Genomic DNA, 7,126 nt, shown 5'->3' with positions numbered 1-7,126 from the left:
CGTGCTGCGGGGCATGTGGGATCTCAATTCCCCTACCAGGGATTGAACCCGTGTCCCCTGCATTGGGAACACAGAGTCTTAACCACTGGACCGCCAGGGAAGTCCCAATGCTCTGATTTGCTAATAAAATAATTTCCTTCCCATTTCTACCCCTGAGTGTCTCAAATACTCTCTGTAAGCCAGCCCTGGCTGCCAAGTCTTTCCTTTTCTGGGTGAATTCAAGACTTCCACTAGGATATATGTATACAAATGATTCTTGCCCGGTCTGCATGTCTACTTCCATTACCATGGTCATAGAGGCACTTAAGTGTCCCACTGGCTAATCAGACTTCACAATGGACCAGTGTGAAGTCTTACCTTTCCTTTCCAGGCTCCCTATTTCTCTGAATAGCAGCATTATGCTCTAGAAGACTGGATGCTCCTGTCATCTTTCACAACATTCTTATTTGCTTCCTTTGAAACCTTTTACTCTGAGCTTTATATTCTATCTATTGATGAACATGTTATTTCTCTACTTGAGCCAAAAGGATAGAATTATCCTTAATACAGAATATTACTAGTATATATAAATATGTATGGATGTATAGAGAATTATCAGGAAGAATGTTCACAAAAATTTGAGTGATTTATGGATGTTGGTTTTTGTTATATTCGTTGAACATTTTGAATTGTTTGGTTGTCTTAAAATAAGAATGTACAATTCCCCCCACCCCAGACAATCAGAAGATATAGATAGATAGATAGATAGATAGATAGATAGATAGATAGATGATACATAGATAGATGATACATAGATAGTTAGGAAGATAGTCTGGGCTATATGAACCATGGCAAATCTTAATTTTGCCAAAGTTCAATTTTCTCATACGAGTGGCCACCAGCCCTTCATTTCCTTTCTACCACCTCACAATGCAATAAGACTGAATGCAATAACTTCCCAACCATTAAACACAAAATCCAAGTAGCAGAGGAAGAGAAGAGGGGGGAAAAATCAATCAAAGAAACACAAATCCAAAATCAAAACCTGACTGAGGAAAATTCAATCGTGAGTTCTCAAACTTTAGCCCTGAGCAGGGATTCTGATTGGTCGGAGAGGGCCCACGGCCTTAAGAAAGAAACTTTGCAAGATCAGGAAACACTTAACATTTTGCTCATCCTGTCTAAGAGGGACCTTGAGATTCAGAACTAAATAACAAACTGACCAAATTTAGTTGCTAATGTCCAGAGTCAGTTGTACCAAAACTTTTAGATTGGAAGCTTACAGTTTAGCGATACCTATCAAAAAAAACCCTTCAGATATACTGAAAATGTACCCCAATTATATGCACAAGGATAATAAGTTGTAACAGTGTTTTTAGTGGTAAAAATCTGGAAAATACTTAAATATTAATTAATATGAGTCTGAGTAAATAAATTAAGAAATATCCATTATGTGAAAGCTGTGCATCCTTTAAAGAGAATAAAGCAGATTGATTCAGAGGCACTTTTATATCTGTAAGGGTTGAGATAGAAGGACTTCATATATATATATCTCAAGGTCATGCCCCTTGCTTTTTTCACTTTTGTATTAAAAAAAATATATATATATATATACTTTTTTCACTTATATATTTCACTTATATAAAATATATTTTTAAGGAAAAAGAAAACAAAGGGCAGGATAGTGTGTCTTCTGTGTAAATTGTCTTAAAAGAATATTGGTAAATAAATAGAACTGTATTGGTAAATAAATAGAACATTTTTCTGGAAGTACATATTAGAAATCTGTAACAGTTATTACCATTATGAAGAGGAAACAAAGTAGGAGACTGGGAAGAGGAGGATTTTACTTTTCATTTTATTCCTTTCTATACTGTTGGATTCTCTCTCAAGTAAAGTATCACTTTTAGTGTGTGTGTGTGTGTGTGTGTATCAACAGAAGTAATCTAGAGAGTAGGATTATGAGCCACTTTGTTTTTTCTTTGAAAGTCTTTATTATAAAAAACACTCAATGTTTTCAAAATATAGGAAGGGGGATAAACCATCTCAAAATGGCTAGCATAGTGCCTGGCACATGGCAGACAATAAATCTTAGTTAAATCTTAAAAAATAGAGTTTTATGAATTGAAAAGGAAAAGAATTTACTAAAAAGAATTCAATTTTATAAATTGAAAAGGAAAAGAATTCACTACACATATGTCTATTTTTCAGCAGGCAATCCTCTGGGTGATTTTCCATACCAGTCTTTTTTTTTTTTTAGTTAATGAGGCCTGATGATAGGTCTGCTTCTCAGCTGGGCTCACCACACCCTAAAGAGATGAATCTTGGAGAACCTTGAAATCAGGCAGAGGAGATTAGACACAGTAGAATAGAGCCTGGAGATCTCTGTTGATTCTTGAGCAAGTTGAGAGTGATATTTTGGGAAGGTTAGTCTGGCTGAGGTGTGCAAGGTGGACTGAAGGGGACAGAGAATTAGAAATTGAAATGAGTTAGGAGGCTGTTGCAAGCCTTATAGGGCCCTGGACCAGAATAGTGGCAGCAAGATTGAAGGAGAAAAATAGATGGAGATGGAAGGAGGCACAGTAACCTCTGGTTTCTCTAACCATGAAGTGGCCATTGGCGTTGAATTTAGGTACCACTCTTTGATTTGAATTAATTTTTATTTTTTTTAATTTAGTTACTTTTAATTAATTAATTTATGTCTGCGTTGGGTCTTCCTTGCTGCGCGCGGGCTTCCTCTGGTTGCGGCAAGCGGGGGCTACTCTTCGTTGCAGTGGGCGTGCTTCTCATTGCGGTGGCTTCTCTCTTTGTGGAGCATGGGCTCTGGGCATGGTCTTCAGTAGTTGTGGCGCGAGGGTTCAGTGGATGTGGCTCACGGGCTCTAGAGCACAGGCTCAGTAGCTGTGGCGCACGGGCTTAGTTGCTCTGCTGCATGTGGGATCTTCCCGGATCAGGGCTCGAACCCATGTCCCCTGCATTGGCAGGTGGATTCTTAAACCACTGTGCCACCAGGGAAGTCCCTGAATTCACTTTTAAACAAGAGAATAATGAGTAATAGTTCCCATTTATTGAATACCTACTATGTACCATTTATATTGTTTGCATAGTTTACAAATCTTCAGAACAACCCCAAAAGGTAGTTATCCCCATTTTCAAAGCAAGAAACTAACGTTCATGCAGTTTAAATAACTTGGCATTCTCTGATACATTACGATGCTCCTGAATCTTACTAAAATATTTGCCTAAAATTTGAAAACCCCAAATAATCTGAGGATCTTTAATACATTTGCTACATTTATTTAATAGAACCATATAATGTTGATTCTGGAAAAGACCCAAGAAATCATCTGATCCAATGTCCTCATGATATTTTTCCTCTGCTTTTAGGACAAAACTCTACTCTATCTTCCCTTCCCCACCAGATCCCTAAGTGGTGTAGATTCCTGAGAGGCCCCTTCTTTGATCTCCCTATAAGCTCTTCCCAGGCACTCCCACTGGTTCCTCTAGCTCCTCTGGGCAGATAGGAAAATCCGGCCGGTCTCTAGCTCCGCCTCCCGATCCACAATCCCAGCTGCCGGAAGGACACGGCCACTTGCTTCTGCCTGGTGCCAGCTCTGACCCAATGTGGCCTGAACGCTTCAGCAGCTACCCATCCCAGCCTGCCTATTCCTTTGATGGTGGCCTCATCCTCCCAGTCGCTCAGGCAGGAAGGTCTCAAGACACCTTTGATTACTTTTTGCCATAACCACCTCCTTCTATCCCCATCCAGGTTCAGGCGATCTTCTACCTGCAATAACATCAAAACTTTCCCTCCAGTCCATTGCTGTGGCTGCTTGCCTTGTTCTCCTCACGCTCAGCACCTCTCATCTGCTACACCCCTGAGGCCTGGGATTTGGCCGCTGCTCACTTCTGACTCCTTTTGCACCCCCACTACGGATTAACCCTCTGTGTACACAGCCCTGATTATGTTACCCACCTGCTTAAGGCATTGCCCCGTTTGGGCATTCCCCACTTTTCTTACTCTCTTGTCCCCATTTCCCTATCTTTTCCCCATCACCCCCCACAGAAAACCATTCTACTATGTTTAAAGTATCTTTTAATTTCTATGTGTGATAGCAAAATCTATTAATTTTTAAATTTTCCATAAATAATATTCTATTAGATCTCATTTCCTTATTTCTCTCAGAACTATGTTTTTAAGATCTGTCATTATTGTTATGTTTCCATATAATCCGCTGTCTCTTACTGCTGCAGAGCGCTCCATGGAGTGTGTCTACCACATTTTCTCTATCAACTCTTCCAGTGATGAATGCCCACATTGTTTCTGATGTTCCATCATTCTTGTCATGGTCTCTGATAGACCTGTGTGAGAATTTCTTTTGGATGAATACGTACAAACAGAGCTGCTGGTTCCCATGATGTGTAACCTTAATTGGCCTAAGAAGTACCAGGCTGCTCTCCAGAATGGCTGCCCCAGGTCACACCCCACCAGCTGAGCACCAACCACCTAAGTCCTCCATCCTGGCCAACCCTTAGCATTATTCAACTTTCCACGACTGGCCAGAGTATCGAGTATAAAGTGATTATCTCATTATTGCTTTAATTTGCCTTTCTCTGATTACTAGTATTTATGAGCATCTCTACATATGTATGTTAATTTTGTTGTTTCCTCTTCTATAATCCCTCCCCCTACACTGTTTACAGAGTAAAATTTACCCCCTCCCCAGTTTGGCATTCAAGACCCCCAATAAGCCGGCCTCAAAATCCCACCCCTGAAAAGTCATTTCCCATTTCTGGCCTTGGACCCTGTGGACCAGCCACCACTCACAATTCTCCTTGTCTTTCTCTTGAACCCCACCTCAAGTTGTCCTACAAGAAGAGCTCCGTGGATCCCTCGGTTAAAACTGACCTTTCCCTCTGACCTTCCAGATAATTCATCTGCACCTTTCTCCACTGCCTACCACGGCTCGCCTTCATTATAGTGCATGTCTTCTCACAGAGCCTAAGGACCTGGTTCCCATTTCTGCAAACTCATATACATGCCTCCAGCTATGAACAGTTGCCAGGCTTCTTGTTTATTTATTTATTTATTTATTTAGGCTGCACCGAGTCTTAGTTGTGGCATTCAGGACCTTTTTAGTTGCAGCATGGGGACTCTTAGTTGCAGCATGCATGTGGGAATCTATTTCCCCAACCAGGAATCTAACCCAGACCCCTTGCATTGGGAGCACGGAGTTTTACCCACCGGGCCACCAGGGAAGTCCCAGCCAGGCTTCTTGTTGAACAAAACAGTAATTTGAGTGATGAGTTTACTTTATTCTTTGTAATTTTCTCTACTGCAGTGTTTTTCAGTTGCAGGTTGTAACCCATGAGCAGATGATAAAATCAATTTAGAGAATGGGAACCAGTATCTTTTATTAATGAAACAGAATAGGGTTGAAAATATCAAGGTGCATCCCAAACCAAAAAAATATCCTTTTGTATAACTTGTTTCAATTTTTTAGATATGTGTGAATGTGCAGCAGGTAGTAATATAAAATTATATCTTTCTATAGTTTGGAGTCAGCAGAAATCAGAGCTACTATACATATATAGTGATAGTGTATCTCTACGTGTAATTATTGTGTGTGTGTTTTTCTTCTGACACAATGAATCTAATACAAAAAGAAAACACAAGACCCAGGCTCAAGTTCCACATCTGCTGTCTTCCAGCTGTATGACCCACGTTCCCAGGTGTCTCTCCCTCAGCAGCTTTAGTTTCTTCAGCTATTCAACAGAAATTTTAAACGCCCTTCTTCCCATCCTGGGATACTGTGAAATTGAATGAGAGTGAAAGATGAGCCATAAGCCATCTAGGGATCTGGGTATTCTTACTTCCTGGGGTGCACAGTCTAGAAGCTGGCTGTGTGTTGAAAATTATTCACCAATTTGTATGTGTGTGTGCCTGTCATTCTTTTTTCTATGACATGATTATAACTGTGACTTACATCAATTCACATTAATGTCACTAATATTTACATCACTGATATTAATGATGCTACTAATATTGATTTATGACCATATGTAAGGTTCTGTTCCAAGCACTTTGTATGGGCTGTATTATCTCTTTTCATCCTCACAGCAATCCTGAAGTGGGTGCAATTGGATCCTGCTTTACATATGAGGAAATGGAGATCGCAGTCTTTTCTCTTTGCAGCCTTTTCCTGGTTAAGGGTCAGGAGCCCTGGCCCTATGCTGTAAGGGGTCTCAGGTATCAGCCCCAGTTCATTGCAGTGAGGACCCTAGACTTCTGTTTCCCAACCCCTTTCTCTCCTCTACTATCCTTCCTCCCCTTCTTTCTGCTCTTTATACATACTTCACTCTCTGCTCCTGACCACATCCCAATCCCATACCATATCCCCAAAAATCCTGTCAGTAGGGCTGAATCTGATATCTTTGTGGGTATAGAAACAGACACTCCTCCCCAGATGCTCTGCATTCAGGAACAGACTGGGGGCACTGGCGGGAATGTAGCTCAGTGAACTCTTCTCTCAGTTCCTGTCACCAGGAGCAGGCTGTCTGGGACTGGGGCCATTCATGGGCAAGGGATACCTGGGTTTTCCAGGCATCCTGCCCACAGACAGTTTCCTGCTCCCATGTTCTGGGACCCCCCCAAGGACTTTGGAAGTTCTTCCCAGATATCCAGTCCAGGCCAGCTCTTGATCTGTAACTTCAAGTACTCCAAGAACTGGGAGCATCTTCTGCTCAGCTCCCTCATATAAAACAAAGAGTTGAAGACCAGGAGAATTGGTCCCTCATCAAGCATTTCTTGACCACCTATGGTGTTCCAGGCACTGCTTGGGTGCTGGTGCCACAGAAATGAACAAGGACCAGTCCTCACCCTGAGGAATGATGCCAGCCTAATGCCAAGAGTAGGGAATAGGAAGGGGTGTTAGGATAGGATGAGGGAGAAGCAAGGAGGAGGGCCTAAAGAGATAAAAGCAAAGAGGAGAAAGGGAAGAAAGGATGAGCAGGGATTCTCAGGGTTACCTAAAAAGGGGAGGACATTCTGGAGAGAAGAAATGGAGTGTGTGAAGACATTGTATGCTTGGGGATTGCAGTTGTTCTGAGGGGCTAGAACCTTCTGTTCAGTTGGCAGTGCACCTGA

Source organism: Globicephala melas, chromosome 1 (assembly GCF_963455315.2).
Source record: "Globicephala melas chromosome 1, mGloMel1.2, whole genome shotgun sequence".
In the NCBI taxonomy this organism is placed as follows: Eukaryota; Metazoa; Chordata; class Mammalia; order Artiodactyla; family Delphinidae; genus Globicephala; species Globicephala melas.
The sequence above is the reverse complement of the archived record's forward strand: the minus strand, read 5'-3'. Positions refer to the sequence as shown.